This window comes from Malaclemys terrapin, chromosome 1 (genome assembly GCF_027887155.1).
Source record: "Malaclemys terrapin pileata isolate rMalTer1 chromosome 1, rMalTer1.hap1, whole genome shotgun sequence".
In the NCBI taxonomy this organism is placed as follows: Eukaryota; Metazoa; Chordata; order Testudines; family Emydidae; genus Malaclemys; species Malaclemys terrapin.
Window position 1 is genome coordinate 52,778,374 of NC_071505.1, and position 18,964 is coordinate 52,797,337.

The following is an 18,964-nucleotide window of genomic DNA, read 5'->3' on the forward strand; positions in this document are numbered from 1 at the left end:
AGAGCCGAAGAGGAGCAGAGCCTCCAGCCGCGGCGGCTCTGCTCCTCCCCGACTCTTCGGCTCTGTTTAAGAGCCGGGCTGCCCGAGCGCTACCGGCTTCGGGCAGCCCCCATGCCTCCGGACCCTGCGCCGCCGGAGCCCGGGCGGGGAAGTGCCCGGCTGGGGGTGCAGGGTCCGGAAGCACGGGGGCTGCCTGAAGCCGGTAGCTCTCGGGAAGCCCGGCTCTTAAACAGAGCCGAAGAGTCGGGGAGGAGCAGAGCCGCCATTTTCCCGGACATGTTCGGCTTTTTGGCAGTTCCCCCCGGACGGGGGTTTGACTGCCAAAAAGCCGGACATGTCCGGGAAAAAGAGGACGTATGGTAACCCTAGATGTGCCAAATCACTGCTAGTTATTCCCCCACTTTAGCCAGCTCCAACCATTTTTACTGCTGTCCTTCTGATCTGCCAGCAGAGGGGTGATTGTGACAGCTATCTGTTGTCACAACCTCCTGCATTCCACTCCCCCTACAGAGATCCTGTTTTTTTTTATTAGCAGACGCCTTTCTTCAGATTCTAAACTGAATTTGACCCCTTCTTTTCTGCTTTCTGCCTGATTCAATGTAGTTTGTGGTCATTAGAATGTTCAAACCAGATGGAGGGTTTTTTTTTTAAATGCTTTATTACACGTTTTCCAGTTCTCCTCACTCTTGCTCTACATATGGATAGCAGCAGCAAGAGGAAGTTTTTATTTTATGACAGCTGTATCATCAAAGGAAAGGACAAGAATATGAAATGTGGAGGGCAAGAGCATCCAGGTGACTTTCCGATCTGCCTCCTGAAGAGTGTGGAAAAGCTTTTTTGATTTGGAGAGCTCCCTTGTAGCCTATTGACTTCAGTGGGTTTTGGATCAGCTCCATTTAACAGAAAATTCAAACTCAAAATTAATATATTCTTTGGTATAATTCATAAGAGGAATAGAAATACTTTGGCTTGAGGGGTTTATTTTTTTCACTGCATATTTACTTATTTCTTAGTTATTTTTCCTAGTTTTCTTTTGAATAACCTCCTGTTAGAAAGAAACCAGATTTGAACTAGGTCAAAGTGTGCAGAGGGACAAGAGGGCACTAGAGTATTTTGCTTAGGAGATTCTTAAAATATGTAGCCTTTGAAGCTGTGAAGGAGTTAGAGACATTCCAGTATTATTCAAGGAAAACTAGGAACATCCGTTTGACTCAATGGTAGTGGAACCAAGTAATTCTGCCATAAGAAGTCACCCTTTGTTTTCAAGTCATGCTGTTGATCTTGAAAGGGCAATATCACTAGGGGGATGAAAAGAGACCTGAATATCAGTGGAGACTCCTCAGGGTAAGCATTACCAATTGAGTCAGATACTGTATGAGCTTCACTCACTGCTATAAATTGGCTCTGAAGAGGTGCCTTTGTACGTCAGTTTTCCAACCCTCTCTCAGATGTCAATAACTACCACAGCTGAATGTTTTTAAACACATACAAGGTTATTTCCTACACAGTGAACATGCAGGGAAGTAGAAAAACAAAAAGCTAGTCTACTACTTCCTAGAGAGCAGGAGGGGCAAAGCCATCACTTTTGGTGCTTTCATTATTCTGACATACTCCACTGATTTGAGGCAGTCAGCAGTTTCAGATGAAAAGTGTGAAAATATGTTCTCAGGGACAGAAAAGAAAAAAATAAGGTCAAATCTTTTCCCTAGGGAAACTGAAACTAATTAGCAGAGTATTCGCTCCGAACTAACTGTGACATATTAAAGAGAACTTTAATGATGGCATGAGGGAGAGAGATCCCATTATTGATAAATCCTTTTCTATTCCAGATGCCATTCCAATTATTTCACTATGCCAAACACCTAAAAATATTATTACCTTTTGCTGCTTCTGCTCACTTGATTTTTTTCAAACAAATATCTGATCTAAGAAGCATGGATATTTTAATATGCAGGTGATCTTGTTCAATAGACTGAGAGACTAGAAGGGCTATTATGCTGAAAATAAATGTTTTAGGTAGGGCTGTCAAGCGACTACAAAAATTAATCATGATTAATTCTGTGATTAAGAAAATTAATTGCGATTAATCATGCTGTTAAACAATAATAGAATAACATTTATTTAAATATTTTTGGATGTTTTCTACATTTTCAAATATATTGATTTCAATTACAACACAGAATTCAAAGTGTACAGTGCTCACTTTATATTTATTTTTATTACAAATATTTGCACTGTAAAAAACAAAAGAAATAATATTTTTCAATTCACCTAATACAAGTACTGTAGTGCAATCTCTTTATCATGAAAGTTGAACTTACAAATGTAGAATTATGTACAAAAAAAGTGCATTAAAAATAAAACAATGTATAACTTTAGAGCCTACAAGTCCACAGTTCTACTTCAGCCAATCGCTCAGACAAACAACTTAGTTTACATTTGCAGGAGATAATGGTGCCTGCTTCTTGTTTACAATGTCACCTGAAAGTGAGAACAGGCGTTCGCATGGCGCTGTTAAGCTGGTGTCGCAAGACATTTACGTGCCATATGTGCTAAAGATTCATATGTCCCTTCATGCTTTAACCAACATTCCAGAGGACATGCGTCCATGCTGATAGCGGGTTCTGCTTGATAACGATCCAAAACAGAATGGACCAACACATGTTCATTTTCATCAGCTGACTCAGATGCCACCAGCAGAAGGTTGATTTTCTTTTTTGTTGGTTTGGGTTCTGTAGTTTCCACATCTGAGTGTTGCTCTTTTAAGACTTCTGAAAGCATGCTCCACACGCCTCGTCCCTCTCAGATTTTGGACGGCACTTCAGATTCTTAAACCTTGAGTCGAGTGCTGTACCTATATTTAGAAATCTCACATTGGGACCTTCTTTGTCTTTTGTCAAATCTGCTGTGAAAGTGTTCTTAAAACAAACATGTGCTGAGTCATCATCCGAGACTGCTATAACATGTAATATATGGCAGAATGCGGGTAAAACAGAGCAGGAGACATACAATTCTTCCCCAAGGAGTTCAGTCGCAAAAGTAATTAATGCATTTTTTTTAACGAGCATCATCAGCATGGAAGCATGTCCTCTGGAATAGTGGCCGAAGCATGAATTGGCAAACAAATGTTTAGGATATCTGGGACATAAATACCTTGCAACACCGGCTACAAAAGTGCCAAGCAAATGCCTGTTCTCACTTTCAGGTGACATTGTAAATAAGAAGCAGGCAGCAGTATCTCCTGTAAATGTAAACAAACTTGTTTGTCATAGTGATTGGCTGAACAAAAAGTAGGACTGAGTGGACTTATAGGCTCTAAAGTTTTACATTGTTTTGTTTTTGAGTGCAGTTATGTAACAAAAATAATCTACATTTGTAAGTTGCACTTTCATGATAAAGAGATTTCACTACAGTACTTGTATGAGTTGACTTGAAAAATACTATTTCTTTTGTTTATCATTTTTACAGTGCAAACATTTGGAATAAAAATAATAATATAAAGCGAGCACTGTACACTTTGTATTCTGTGCTGTAATAGAAATCAGTATACTTGAAAATGTAGAAAAACACCCAAAATATTTAATAAATTTTAATTGGTATTCTATTGTAAAAAAAGTGCGAATAATCGCGATTAATTTTTTGAGTTAATCACGTGAGTTAACTGCGATTAATTGACAGCCCTACTTTTAGTCTATACCCAGAGACTAAAGACTGTCTGTCTACTCAAGCAACTTGTCTCAGGCCTCATCAACATGAAACATCCAGGCTCAGCAGAAAGACACAAAGGGTACGTCTTCACTATCCGCTGGATCGGCAGTTAGCAATTGATCTATCAGGGATCTATTTATCATGTCTCATCTACATGTGATAAATCGATCCCTGAACGCACTCCCCGTCGACTCTGGAACTCCACCAGAGCGAGAGGCGGAAGCGGAGTCGACAGGGGAGCCGCAGCCATCGATCCCGCGCCATGAGGACGGGAGGTAAGTCGATCTAAGATACATCAACTTCAGCTACGCTATTCTCATAGCTGAAATTGCATATCTTAGATCGATCCCCCCGCAGTGTAGACCAGCCCAAAGGTTCACATGTAAAAGCAGATTAAGCGGAAAGCAACTTAGCACCTTCATCAAGATGAGTGTCCTGTAATGGAACAATGAGTCCGGATCTTAATTTTCAACTCATTTGAGGGTTTAGCTTTTGACAATTTCCAGCCCTACAAGAGGCGATCTGCCAGAAGGCAGTAGTAATGAGATTACTTTTAGTTTGTAAATAAAAATTTCTTTATAAACATCCTTTCCCATTTGTAATCTCTCATTTGTTTTGTAATGTCTTGTCTGTTCTCCAGCACTAATATTTAAGTTAAGATCAACTTAGATACCATAATGATAGATCGTTACCTTAGAGATGCATATGGTATGCTATTTTCCCCCCAAATGCTTTCCAGGTTCAAATAAGAATTGCCTACTTGCTAAATCTTACTATATATTTTCAGCTAATCTTCTTATTTGGTTTCTCCAGCTGTCGTCATACTCAATAGGATTTAATTTTCTGAGCAACTTGCTTATCTTTGAAGTCAGTGTTATCCCTTCATGCAATTCTTTGTGTGTCAAAGCTTAGGCAAGTTACTCTTTAGCATATTCAGCTTTCACAGCCAGCCCACCTATTTCTAGCTAACCAGTCAGTCTAGGTAGGATCATGTTAATTTTGCCCTGGGAATCAAATATGCTGCTCAGCAGTCCAGTTTAGCTGGGAAGGCTGAAATTAAAACAGCTTTGGACACTGCAGATAGCTTACAAAATGCTTCAGAGTCTGGAGAAAATCAAACTCCCTGAAAAAAAGAAAAAAAAATCATGCACACACACTGCATTATTACAGATCATTCTGATTTTGCCCAATCTGGATTAATTTTACCCCTTACTTGTCTTGGAGATTGTAACAAAAGAGTTTAGTTTAATTCCAGGTGGGATATTTAAGAGACATAGGCTCCTGCTGTTGCATTAGCCTGATAGAGCTATAATAAAAGGCTGTAAGAGATATAATGGCATCACTTGTATGATGTATTGCTTTCAGTCTGTTATCTGGGGGACGGATCTAGGTGTCAGAAGAGTTATTTTACACCATTGGAACTTTATCATTCTGGTGCACAGCTAGATAACTTGATATTTGCTAATCAGACTGTAACAGCTGCCAGGTGGCTGCTCAACTTCAGAAGAACCTCTGGCTGCCAGAGAGGTGGTTGTTCCTTTTGTAACTTCCCAGGTAGTGAATTAAAGTGTGGCTCAGAAAGTAGGCTCAGTGCTCCAAGGGATTTTTCCTTTTACATTTATTTTTAAAAGGCATTTTTTCCATAAGCAAGGAAAAGGCTCTTGTGTGTAGGGCTCCCCGGGAAAGGACATAGTCCGTGGTTACAGTACTGCACTACGATGCAGGAGATCTGATTTCACTTCATAGCTCGACCCCTGACTTGTTCCCTTGGTCAAGTCACTTAGGGCTACATATAGCACAACCATCACATCTGACACTTCTGTCACACATTCCGACACCTCCGCTGCAGTCTCAAGCATCTGGCTGTGCTGCAGGAAGGCAGAAGGCATTTGTATGAAGCTGTGCCTGTTGGCCAATAGAGACCGCTGTGACGCAGCCAGGCACCTCCTTTCCCTGCGGAATCAAGGCCAGGAACAGCAGCAGCCCAGAGGTGGTGGAAGCAGAACACAGCAGCTGGGGAGGTTGCTTAGGGTGCCTGATACAAGCTCCCTGCAGCCTGCTGCACCAGGTTCTCTCCAACACAACTCCCAACCCTTAAACATCTCTTTCCTCCCTGGGAACCCCCAACACCCACCTCCTCACTCCCAGAAGCCTATCCATCAGCAGCCCCTGCACCTTCTTCCCTTCCAGGTATTCCAGAATCCTGTACCCCACCCCACCCCCAGGAATTCCCCTGCATCCAGCAGCTCCCACACCCACCTACTCTCCAATCAGCATGCCACCCAACCAGCTATTCCCACTACATGTTCTTGAGCACTCAACCACTCTCCCCTCCACAGCCACCAAGTTCTGTACAGTTCCACCACCTTCCCATAGGCAAGGGGTGTTGATCATAAGCTTGCTTATTGTTATAGCAAATATGCAACTTAGTTCATTAGATAATTTGCATAGCATCATGCAGGGAGCAGAACAAAGCTTGGCAGCAATTCAAACCAGGAAAGTAACTGTGACTCTCAAGAGTCAGAATTCACTCCCCATTTCCAACCCTCTCTCCCTCAATACAAACACCTGATTCATGCAGAAAGTAATCTACTACCAGTATAGGCTTTTCTAGTGGCAGATCTGGTTCAGCTGTGCAGGCTAGTTAGTGCATTGTGGGATGCACAGTCAACGGTTTGCCTCATGAAATAGGGGAGAAACAGCCCTGCACCGGCTGCTTTCTCACACCACATGATGTGAGCCATGAAGTATGTGACGTGCACAGGGCAAAATGGCCCTTAATCACTGCATCTCAGTTCCCTAAGTGTAAAATGAGGATAATACTCCCCTACCATACAGGGATGTTGCAAGGATAAGTCCATAAATAGGTAGGAAGTGCTCTGCTATCTGCTTATAAGGGCCCTATAAGTACCTAGTGAGATAGTAAATGGTTTTCCATTAGTAAATTATGCAGATTGTGGTAACAGTACATCTTTGTCTTATAGGTTTGGTTGCCTCATTTTTTTTTATTGCCATAGAGATAGGTTACAGCAACCAAATATGCAAATTACCCATACAGTATACAGGAGAATGGAAGATTACTAAATTTTCTAGCAGGCAGCCTGACTATTGTAGCACTCATACCATAATAGCTGTCAGAAATGTAACTGGCATTGCTTTTCATTAAACTGAACAATTTCAGTGGTTCTTTATGAAGAAATGTATTTTATAAGCATGTAATGACTCACGTTAAAATGCCAATGTTCAGTTAACCACAAGGACACTCTTAGGATGACTTTGATGGGTGTACTTGTGAAAGTATGTTTGCAGAATCAGGCCCTAATTTATTGCGTAGAAAATATTCTGTGCCTCACAGTTGTTTTTAATGAAAACCTAACCTCACCATAATGTGAATGTCATGCAACACATAACATCTTGAAGTTGCTTTGTTATGGTGCAATGAAACATTTCCAGTTTTCTTCTGTACAATTTCTTTTTGTAACAAAGAGACGGGCTTGACCTGGTATCCACTCAAATCAGTGGCAAAGCTTTTATTGACTTCGGTAGGTGCAGAACTGGCCCAGTGTGTTGTCCCAAGATCTCCTCAAGCTACCAGATCAAATCTCTTTAAAACTTGACTCCAAAAAGTCATGATGCTGTGAAATGGAGCTTTAAGGAGCTCATCTTTATCAGTTCTGCTTTAGCTTTCTCTGTTCACTTTGATGCATATCCACTAGGATTAAGATTTTACTCTTTCATATAGAACACACATCAATTTTGCATTTAGATTTTGCTTACAGGGAATAAACACAGTGAACTAAGATACCATAGAAAATGTTCCTGTACCACTTGCATGTTCATTTCACATTGCTGATAGTGTATCATAAGAGTGGAAGGCATTAAAAGGCTATTTCCTAATCTAAATTCATTCTCTTATATAATTCCATTCCCTCAGGACAGTCATACTGTTTCTTACAAAACCTGCAACTTTTGCTGCTAATAAATTCCATACATTAATAATTCTTGGTGAAAAAAATAGTCCCTGATATATATACTGTGATTAATTCCTTTTTCTAATTTCTAGTCTGGGCAGATAATGCTTTTAAAGCCCATCGTCTCAGGCATATAATAAGTGGCCTGATTTTCAAAAAGTGCTGAGCGCCGAGCAGCTCCTATTACTTCTGTCGCTCCAGAAGCGCAGCACAGAATCTGCACCTACCATGTATAAGCATAACCCAGATGTCTACCATAAATGGCCATCTTCCCTCTGATTGTCAAGGTGATTCACAGTATTAGACTCTTTTACACTGTTCATTGCTCCCAAATGACGTCAATTGCTGGAAATGCCTTTTACTAGGGTTACCATATCTCATAAATAAAAAAAGAGGACCCTCCACGGGCCCTGGCCCCGCCCATTTCCCCACCCTTAACCCCGCCCCAACTCCGCCCCTTCCCCACCCTAACTCCGCCCCCTCCTCCCTTCCACTCCCAGCCAGGGGGAAAGGGCTGCCCCAGTGCTACCGGCTTCAGGGTTTGCCGGGCAGCCCCCAAACCCAGCGCCCCCAGCCGGCGCTTCCCCAGCGCAGCTGGAGCCCGGGAGGGGAAGCGCCCAGCCAGGGGCGCAGGGTCTGGAGGCTGCCCAGCAAACCGTGAAGCCGGTAGCGCTCGGGCTTTGGGCAGCCCCTATGCCTCCGGACCCTGCGCCCCCAGCCGGGCACTTCCCCTGCCGGGCTCTGGCAGCGCAGGGTCCAAAGGCACGGGGGCTGCCCGAAGCCGGTAGCGCTCGGGCAGCCCGGCTCTTAAACAGAGCCGAAGAGGAGCAGAGCCTCCAGCCGCGGTGGCTCTGCGTAACTTACACTGTGTCAGTTACACAGAGCCGAAGAGGAGCAGAGCCTCCAGCCGCGGCGGCTCTGCTCCTCCCTGACTCTTCAGCTCTGTTTAAGAGCCGGGCTGCCCAAGCGCTACCGGCTTCGGGCAGCCCCCGTGCCTCCAGACCCTGCGCCCCCAGCCGGGCACTTCCCCTCCCGGGCTCCAGCGGCACAAGGTCTGGAGGCACGGGGGCTGCCCGAAGCCGGTAGCGCTTGGGCAGTCCAGCTCTTAAACAGAGCCGAAGAGTCGGGGAGGAACAGAGCCGCCATTTTCCCAGACATGTTCGGCTTTTTGGCAATTCCCCCTGGACGGGGGTTTGACTGCCGAAAAGCCGGACATGTCCGGGAAAAAGAGGACGTATGGTAACCCTACTTTTACCATCTTCTGGGAAGGAAACTGCCCCACTTCTCATTGGCTGTGGGTCTGGCCATAGCAGTCCACACATTCATCCCCTCCAGATTTGACTACTGAAAGGCAAGTGTTCTGGGGACTGCCACGAATCCATGAAAAAGCTCTACACGCTACAGCATGCTGCAGCAAACATTCTGATTGTCTTCTGTCAAAGAGAACACCAAATCCTAGTTCCCTCCCACAGCCCTGGCTCCTGGTCTGACACAAAAGTTCTAATTTCCTGAGCTTCTCTTCTTCATATCAAATGTAGATTTGAAAAGAAGCTTAGTGAATGGGACTGCATTCAGTGGAAGCAGAATTAGTCTACAACTCTTTCTTCCAGTTTGCTTTCTGTATCATTTCCCTACCTCTCCATTTATTCTTTGGTCACCCTTTTGTCCCTTTTTCCTTAACAGGACAAGTTTTTTTAATTTCCTTAATATCCTCTCTAACCTTTTAGCAATCAGTTTATACAACACAAATAGTATCGCCACAGGAATACCAAAGTATAGATATCATCTCAGCCTCAAAATGATAAGTCAGTCATGTCAAGGAGGGAATCACTTCATCCCTTCAAAGATAAAGATATGATTTTAAAATGTCATAGTTTGTATGAGTTTAATTGCTATTGTTATGCTGGAGGATGTTGGTATCTGCTACCAAGTGTGTCTTTGTTCCATGGGAAGTTGCAAGCTTTGTTGAAGCTGATGGGCATACTAGCCACCCTTGACTCTGACTAAATGAGGGAGCAATAAAATGCCCTTTCTTTAGTGAACTCATGGATCAGCATGGCAAGGCTTGTGTAGACATTGGGCAATGCAAGCCTAAGGGTTTCCCGTGACTGAATGCAAAATGCAAGAGCTGGTGCACTGATTTGGTTGCAGCTGCATTGTCTGTGTGCATGAGAGGAACAAGAAAGCCAGCAGAAAGGCAGAGACGTGCTAGCAGTGTGGCCCTTAGAAGAATAGCAGAATGAGCGCTTCTTTTGGATACAGAACTGGCTGAAAGCGGACTTGGATTGCTGAACAACTACCTCCTGTTTCTTCCTACTTTGCTCAGGGAAATAGGATTTTGTGTATGTAACCCACATACCTCCTGGGTGTGGTGTTCTGTTCCATCTAGTGACACAGAGACAGGGGCGGCTCTAGGCACCAGCAAAGCAAGCAGGTGCTTGGGGCAGCCCATTTGCAGGGGCGGCAGCCAGCAGGGATCCAGCCTGGGAGCTGAGAACCAACAGGGGGCCCTGGGAGCTGTAGTTCCTTGGTTAGCTCCCTGCCTATAGAGCCAGCCCTGGAGCAGGGAAAGAACTACATTTCCCAGCATTCCCTTGGCCGCTATCAACGGGAAAGGGAGGGGGAGGGAGTATGGTAGCTGAAACCTCATGCTGCAGCTTGCTGTGAATGGAGAACTCACAGCCAGGGCCGGCTTTAGCAAGAGCGGGGCCCGATTCCTGGGGGCGCGGCTTGCCACAAGCCCCGCCCCCAGGAATCAGGCTGCGCTCCAGCCGGAGCTCCAGCCGGGGTCGTGGGGCTTGGGTCTGGCCCAGAGCCGCTCAGCCGGGGCCAGGCTGGAGCTGAGCCGGGGGGCCGGGCCCGGCCCGAGCCGAACCCGAGCTGGACTGGACCCGAGCCGAGCCGGGGGGCTGGACACAGGCCGGACCCGAGCCGGGGGGCCGGGCCGGGCCCAAGCCAAGCCAAGCCATGGGGGCCGGGCCCGAGCCGAGCCGCGGGGGCCGGGCCGGGCCAGGCCGGGCCCGAGCCGAGTTGCGGGGGCCGGGCCCGGCCCGAGCCAAGGGAGCTCGAGTTGCGGGGGCCAGGACAGAGCCGAGCTGAGCAGGCCGGGCCGGCGCGCTTGGCCAGAACCGGGGCTGGCACCCCGGGGCCAGAGCTGCTGGGGCCGGAGGTGCTCGGCCGGGGTGCGTCTCACGTCCCCCTCCCACACCCCTGACTCAGCTTACCAGGTGCTGCCTGCCCACCCCTGCTTCTTTTCAGACTTCCCGCGAACCTCTGATTCGCGGGAAGCAGGGGCGGGGGAGGAGCAGGGGGTGGAGCTTGCAGGGGAGGGGAGGAGGGGGAAGTGAGCTGGGGGCGGGGTGGAGAGCTATGGCGCGGAGCCCTCTTAGCGCGGGGCCCAATTCAGCCGAATCGGCTGAATCGGCCTAAAGTCGGCCCTGCTCACAGCTAGAGCTGGGTGGCACTATGAATGGGGAACAAGTATGCCCAAGGAGTAGAAGGCTTTGGCCCAGATATCCCCTTCAGAAGACATCCCCAGACTGGATTAGGGATACTGGTGTGACCTCACCTTGCAGCCCCCAAATTAAAAATTCAGTGGACTAAATGGACTGTGCCACTCTCTATCTGAAGTCTAGCAAGGGAGACTTCAGATAGGGAGATGTGGATCCCACTAGAATTTAAAATGAAAAGTAAGGGAGGGGAGGCTCTACTGGACCTGGGCAGCTTTAGATACAGTACCAGGCATGTAGGAGGATTTCCACTTCTGAGCCATGGAAGCAGAAATTGACTTTTCCTTTCCAGATTTAGCTAATATTCAGAAAGGGAATCTGGCATCTGCCTTCCAGATTTGAACACCTCAAAATTCAGGAGTGCTCAAGCTCAATTCAGGCAGCTGTTACTTCATTTCTCCCAAATCAAATATACTGATCCAGTGTAACTTGCTGTAGAAAAAGTATGCTTCCCAGTGGTTTTTAGGACTGGAATTGCTATTTTCAACATTGCCCTTTTTTTTTTTTTTTTAGTTTTATTTGTTTAAAAGGAAGACAGTTATATTGCATTGGCAAATTCCCCATAGAAACAAATAGTGGAACAAAAGAATAATAAAGGCACCTCAAATTTTTCTCATTTATGGAGGACAGCCTTATAATATGCATCCAGATATCCTCCAATCACACAAGCTGAAAATTGTTCCACTTTACTGCATTTCTGTAACCATATGGGAACCAATCCTGTCTGTGTTCTGTGCACATCCAAAATTCCTGCTGAATGACCCACCCTGGGAGCAAGTTACCAGTGACCCAGGGCTGGGGCGGAAGAAGGGCGCGGGGGGGAGAGCCCAGGGCTAGGTCGGCAGGGGGTGCGGGTGGAGGGGGCAGAGCCCAGGGCTGGGGTGGCAGGGGGTGAGGGGGATCCCAGAGCTGGGGCAGCATGGGGTGTGTGGGAGGGACTGGAGAGCCCAGGGCTGGGACAGCAGGGGGGTGCAGGTCGGGGGTGGGGAGAGCCCAGGGCTGGGACATTGGGGGGTGCGGAGAGGAGCCCAGGGCTGGGGTGTGGGCAGCCAAAAATTTTTTTGCTTGGGGCAGCAAAAAACCTAGAGCCGGCCCTGCACAGAGACCACTTAAAGAGAAATTAATAAGCCTGTTCTATAGCCTTAGCTAAGTGCCATATGGCTTTTAGCTCCAAAGGTCCCCGGTTCGATCCTGCCCACCGACGACCAGGGTCTGTTGGTGAAAGTACTTTCATTGTAAGTAAACAGAATTGTACTAGAGATACCTGGCTATTATCAATTTCTTCTTCTAATGGAAACAATCCCAGCAGGGCACTGAATGTTGGCTAACCTTTTGGGTGAAGGGACAACACTATCATCGGTCATCCAGTGTTGACTGTATTATTTAGGGATTACTTGAAGTAGATCAGCTGAAAATGCATATCAAAACATTGCAGAAATGTTATTCCCTTTACTAGGCAGTTAAGTGGCAAATTTAAATATGGACATATTTATTGTTGTGCCATATTTGTTGTTAACTTTACAAAATAGCCTAACAAAATGAGAGCATGCTACAGAACAGTACAGAAGGGGGGATATTTACTTAGGGTGATGATTGCATTCCACCAAGGAGTCTACAAATATATTGCTAAATGTACAGCCAATTTATTGCTACATTTGCAGTTTATTATTAAGAATGTTTAACAGACCAATTAATCAAGCTTAGCCATATTTCTTGGCTGAAGACAAAGCAGCACAACACAGAAAGGAAAGTTTCAGAGTAACAGCCGTGTTAGTCTGTATCCGCAAAAAGAAGAACAGGAGTACTTGTGGCACCTTAGAGACTAACTAATTTATTAGAGCATAAGCTTTCATGGACTACAGCCCACAGTTATGCATCCGAAGAAGTGGGCTGTAGTCCACGAAAGCTTATGCTCTAATAAATTAGTTAGTCTCTAAGGTGCCACAAGTACTCCTGTTCTTCTTTTTACAGAAAGGAAAGAGTTAATACATTGTCAATCCTTCTGGAAAGCAGTTCTCTCAGCATTCAGTCCACCTAGCCCAGGAGGTGTGTTCACCAATATGCATTCAAACCCACCCATGTTTAAAGAAGTTTATGAGCTTAAAGCATTTTATATGTCACCCAAGATCAAAATTCACCAATCAGCTTTTTATCTTGTTTCGCTGGTACCATTGTGAACCTTTCTTTAGCTCTGTTTTGGATACTACATTCCAAACCAGTTGCCCATTAAGTTCTCCTTGTGGTGGGTATCCAGGGCTGTGGGGCACCTTGCTACCACCTGCCCTTAGCATGAGAGACCCTTGCCTGTGCCTGCCATGTGTCTACTCCCCAACTCCATCAGCCACGGGAAACACCAGCATTCCCCTCTAGACCTCACAGGCCCCACTCTCCCTCTGCAAGTTAGCAATTGGCACATTCCTACCCTGGAGCCTTCTAAGCATTTCCCTAGAGTGCCCAGCTCCTGCTCCACTGGACACTTGCCATATTCACAGATCCGCTGCTTCCAAAGAAATGGTACACCCAGTTTATCAGTTCCACCTCAGATCAATGCCCCACTTAACACACAGCACTTACATATGTTTATAGTGAAATCGAGTATAAATTTATGTAACAAACCCTAAGGATTCAAGTAGTAGCAAGTAGAAGTATTGGAACTAAATGGTTAAATAAAAAATAAAATCATAACATGCATTCTAGAGCCTAGACTTAATTAACAAGATATTCTCATGTCTTGTAGAGTAATGCTCACCCAAAATCCATGCAGCGCTTTACAGCCAGGCTGGCTGGGGCCCTCCTTTCATGATATAGGCACGCTGTCAGTTAGCCTCCTAGGTGAAGGATTCAGTGTCTCTCTTTGCACTCCAAGATATACCAGACCCATCATTTGTCTTTATTCATAAACAGGACAACCCCCCTCACTGGTTGTTTATTCCTGTAGATTTCCTCTCTTGTAGATATTGCAGTCTCTCAGTCCGCACCTAACTCTAGATGCAAATAGGATATATTGTGGGGTGTACAATACACACATAGCAAGATAGGGAGATAAGTATCAGTTATGTCCTGCCTGAAAGGAACATTTCTGAGGTTTGTCACCTGTTGACCTGCCCTAATTCCAAGACCTTAAGAACATAATTTTTAGTATCGATACATAGCTCCTTAAATATTATTTGTAAGTACATTTTGCAATGATTATGATGACCAGTGCTCTCGGTACTGGCTCTCACTACAAACTTCACATTCCATCCTTTGGTGACCTATTATGCAGCTCTTCGACACAGGAGATCCCTGTAGAACCCTATGTACCCTCTGTGTCCTCTGCCAGTTGGCCTCTAGGGTCCCTGGGTTGCAATACTTCCAAGCTTTACCAGGGCAGAACATTCATGTTTCTTGTCTGTAACTATAGCACCCTCATGGCCAAGATGGAATCCACTCTGCAGGCAGTTCCGACCAAGAAATGGCGCATGCAGGAACGCAGCAGGGAAACTCCCTTCAACCCTAGGGTCCCCTGTTCCAACTCCCCCACAGAGTAAACACACACACACATGGGAATAGTACAATGGATATAGAAGGACTGACAGGCCCAATAGTCCCACAATATGAAAGGGTCCACACTGAGCAATGCGTCTAGACCAGGGGTCGGCAACCTTTCAGAAGTGGTGTGCCGAGTCTTCATTTATTCACTCTAATTTAAGGTTTCATGTACCAGTAATACATTTTAATGTTTTTAGAAGGTCTCTTTCTATAAGTCTATAATATATAACTAAACTATTGTTGTATGTAAAGTAAATAAGGTTTTTAAAATGTTTAAGAAGCTTCATTTAAAATTAAATTAAAATGCAGAGCCCCCCGGACCGGTGGCCAGGACCTGGGCAGCGGGAGTGCCACTGAAAATCATTTTGTGTGCCTCCTTCGGCACGCGTGCCATAGGTTGCCTACCCCTGGTCTAGACTCAGAGTTCAGGAAACCTGGACAGAGTTCCACTTCGGCAGTGAGTCTTAGGTGCATCCTGGTCATCTTCGGCACCAGTGAATTTTCCCCAAAAAATGCCTCTGCTGCCCTCTTCTGCTGTTCTCTGCAAACCCACACAGAGTGAAACCTCCCCACTTAACTAGCTAACAGCTTCCCTCCATATTCCCAATGCAAATTCACAAGCCCCAGGATTCACAGTCCCAGACAGCTCTGGGTGACAGTGATACTGGGTCCAATGCCAGTTTGTCCTTCTCAGATAATTCCTCCCAGCAGGTGCTCCTCCTGGCTCCTGTCCTGGGATGTACCCGGTCGGCCACTCTGTCTAGGGTGACCATATTTCCCAAAGGGAAAATGGAACACTGGGTGTAGCTAGCCTGAGCCCCAACCCCCGTCCCCACCTGGGGCTGGCCCGAACTGCTCGCCTGAGCCTCCCTCCCCACGCGGGGCTGGCAGAGGGCCGCCCAGAGCGGGGGGGCAAGTGGGACAATTTGCCCCAGGCCCCACAGGGACCCCCATGAGAATGTCAGAGGCTCCCCCCCGCCTCCGCCTTTCCCCATCCCCTGGCACCTCAGCATGCCATGTCCAGAGGCGTGGCTCGGGCAGGGCCTGAGCTCCTCCCGCTCGGAGCCGCGTGGTAAGGGGGTGGGGCTACGAGCTCCGGCGGGCCGAGGGGCAGTTCCTGGACGTGGCTCACTGAGGCTCTGGGAGAGGGGGTAAGCAGCATGGTAAGCCCCTCTGAGCCGGGCACTCCCCGACCCCATTCCCCCCCAGCCCTGACCCCCAGCTCCGAGCCCAGCCCCTCTGAGCTGGGCGCCCCCCCCAGCCCTGACCCCCAGCTCTGAGCCCAGCCCCTCTGAGCTGGGCACCCTCGACCCCATCCCCCCCAGCCCTGACCCCCAGCTCCGAGCCCAGCCCCTCTGAAATGGGCACTCCCGACCCCATCCCCCCCAGCCCTGACCCCCACCCTGACCCCCAGCTCCGAGCCCAGCCCCTCTGAGCCGGACATCCCTGTCCCCATCCCCCCACCAGCCCTGACCCCCAGCTCCGAGCCCAGCCCCTCTGAGCTGGGCATCTCCCGACCCAGAGCCCAGCTCCCCACCCAGCCCTAGGCAACAGTAGCGCCACACTCAGGCAGCGACAGCCCATTGGCACCAACCATCACCATCACCCAGTGACAGCCCATTATGAAATGGCAAATGTAAATGTATACATACCATTAAAGCATTTAATGTTTTTAAATAATGTATTTCATGTATTTTCAAATTATTAAAAATTAGTTTTTGAATGTATTTCACTGGTTATTTTTTACATTTCCAAATACATGTTACGACAGTATTGTAACTTTTTTTTAATGGAAGGGGCCCCCGAAATTGTTTTGCCCCAGGCCCCCTGAATCTTCTGCGCGGCCCTGGGCTGGCATCGCTGCTCACCCAAGCCCTGCCTGCCACCACCCGTGCAAGGCTGGGGCTACTGTTGCTGCTTGCTTGAGCGCGGCCTGCCCCCTGCCAGAGCCCTGCCTCCTCCTGGTGAGGAGACACAGACTCCCTTTCACTTTCTCCTTCCCCTATCCTGGAACAATCAGCACTTCCTCTGCCTCAGGACAAGGTTTTAAAGGGGCCATGTTCTCTTAATCCCCAAGAGGGTTATATGTCTTTGACAGGTTTTGTATTTTCCCATGACTTCAGCTTTGCTGAGTGTTAAGGTTATTGGATACTTAGCATGGCTGAACAGAACTATGGGAAGAGCATAATACATTCAGTAAACATAACTTCCCAACATCTTGACATAATGTATTAATACTGCACACCTAATACTTATGAATGTAGGGGAGGGGGAAAGGGGTTGTGCGCACCATGTGTGTAGGCTAACATGTACCAGTAGGGGAAAATGGGCTAAAACAAAAGTCACATTAAAATTCCAAGAACTGGGAGAGCAAGAAATGTGTGCATGTTATACATCGTGGCCCACCTTCTAATTTCCACTACATGCACACAACTGTGGCTAAGTTATTTGCTTGCAGTTTTCTGGACAAATTTGAAAGCCTAGATCTTCAAGTAAAAATGTATTCAGCCGACTAAATCTAATTCAAATTCAGACCTGATGGAAACGTTGGTTAAGGTGGAGTGTGATTGACTGGAACTTATGTACTAAGGAGGCAGAAGGGAAAGCTGTAGCAGGAAAAGCGACCAACCGGAGAGTGTAAAATACACTGGATAGGTGCTGCTTTATCTTATTCTTCCTGTTACTTGCTTTTCGTTAGAGAAGGTAAAAAAAATGGGAACAATTTTTCACAAAGGAACTGTTAGTGGGTCATTAAACTTTCAAAATTTGAAATACTTTCCTGCTGTGACCCTGACTTCAGGCCTATTCAGTATGAAAAGGATTTTCAGCATAGAAAACCAGATGTTTGGCCCTTCTTGCTTTACACTGCTCAAGAGTCAGGCTACCAGGAAAGGAGAGCTCAGGAAACATTACAGAGGGCCAGGTGTTCTCTGGGGAGACACTAGGCTCACAAGACAAGAGCCCAATTTCCTAGTGAAGCTCAAGAATCTTTAGAACAAATCCAGTGGAGAAAATACTACAGCAATTCCACAACGTTCTTCTTGTGGGGTGTTTTGAGCAGTTCCCCCCCCCCCCCTCCCCCTGCAGCTCATTACCTGGTATGATGCAGTCATAACAAATGAACCATTAATTGCACAGTGTATCAAAGAATGCATCATTCTGCCATCTCCCCTTAAGTATTGGTCTGGAGAATATGAACAAGTCTTTCCTTATTTCCCACCATTATATATAGTCTTGTGTTTCTGGGGCTCAGTTCAGCTCTTAGATATGTGTATGCAAATCAGCAGTTATCCTGGGAATACAGCTACTTAGTTTGTGTATGCCTATGCAATAGCTGATTCTGGGAGATACATGGCAATGCATTTCCACATATTGGAGAGAGAGATGAGTTCAAAATGTCTCTCCATTCTCCCGATTAAAGTGTATTTTCTGCTTAGACATTATGAATCACATTCAGCTCTGATGAAACATGTGTACTTCCAGTAAAAAGTGGGAATTGTATCCACTTACACCAACCCTGAATTTGGCGTTAATGTCACTGACTTATTACACATTTCTAACTCACAATTGTCTCAAAGTCTGCCTTTCAGGAAATTTAGCAACGTTTTCTCCTTCTCCCCGATTTCCCTGTATGTTTCTCTATTTTTGGTCCCATTTTTGTGGCACTTCTCCCCTTTATTTCTAGTTTACAAAACACTGGTAGCTTCTTACAGAATGTATTCAGCTGACTACGTGAATTATTGTTTTGTGTGTTGCCAGTTCACTAATCCCTTAAAGGCAAACCAAGAACCACAGTCAAAGACGTTACATTGATTCTCCCACAGAACGGGAGTCCAGCAACGTATTGTTCATTATTGTACTTATTCAGCAGGAGCATACAGCCAGCACTTTGAGTCCTTTAGGAGGTTAATGTAGGATACCATGTGACCTGGCTCTGTTTGACAACTTGTCATCAAAACAAATTGCTGCAAATACCCCCAAACCATTTCCTATATAAAAGCGTTTGAACAGATTTGTATCCAGGCAACAATTGTAAGCTTCTAGATAAATTGCTCATTGCTCCTAAATTAGTTGCAGCTAATTTCCCTGAGCAAATGCAGCCTGCAAAGCCCTGATAAAGCAAACTGGTGAAAGCAAGTTTTAGGAAGACTGCCAATGTTGTCTGACTACATTTAGCCAGTTCTTTTTCCGTGGATTTCAAATCTGAGGAAGTCACTAACTGGATCATCGGCAATGCATAATACA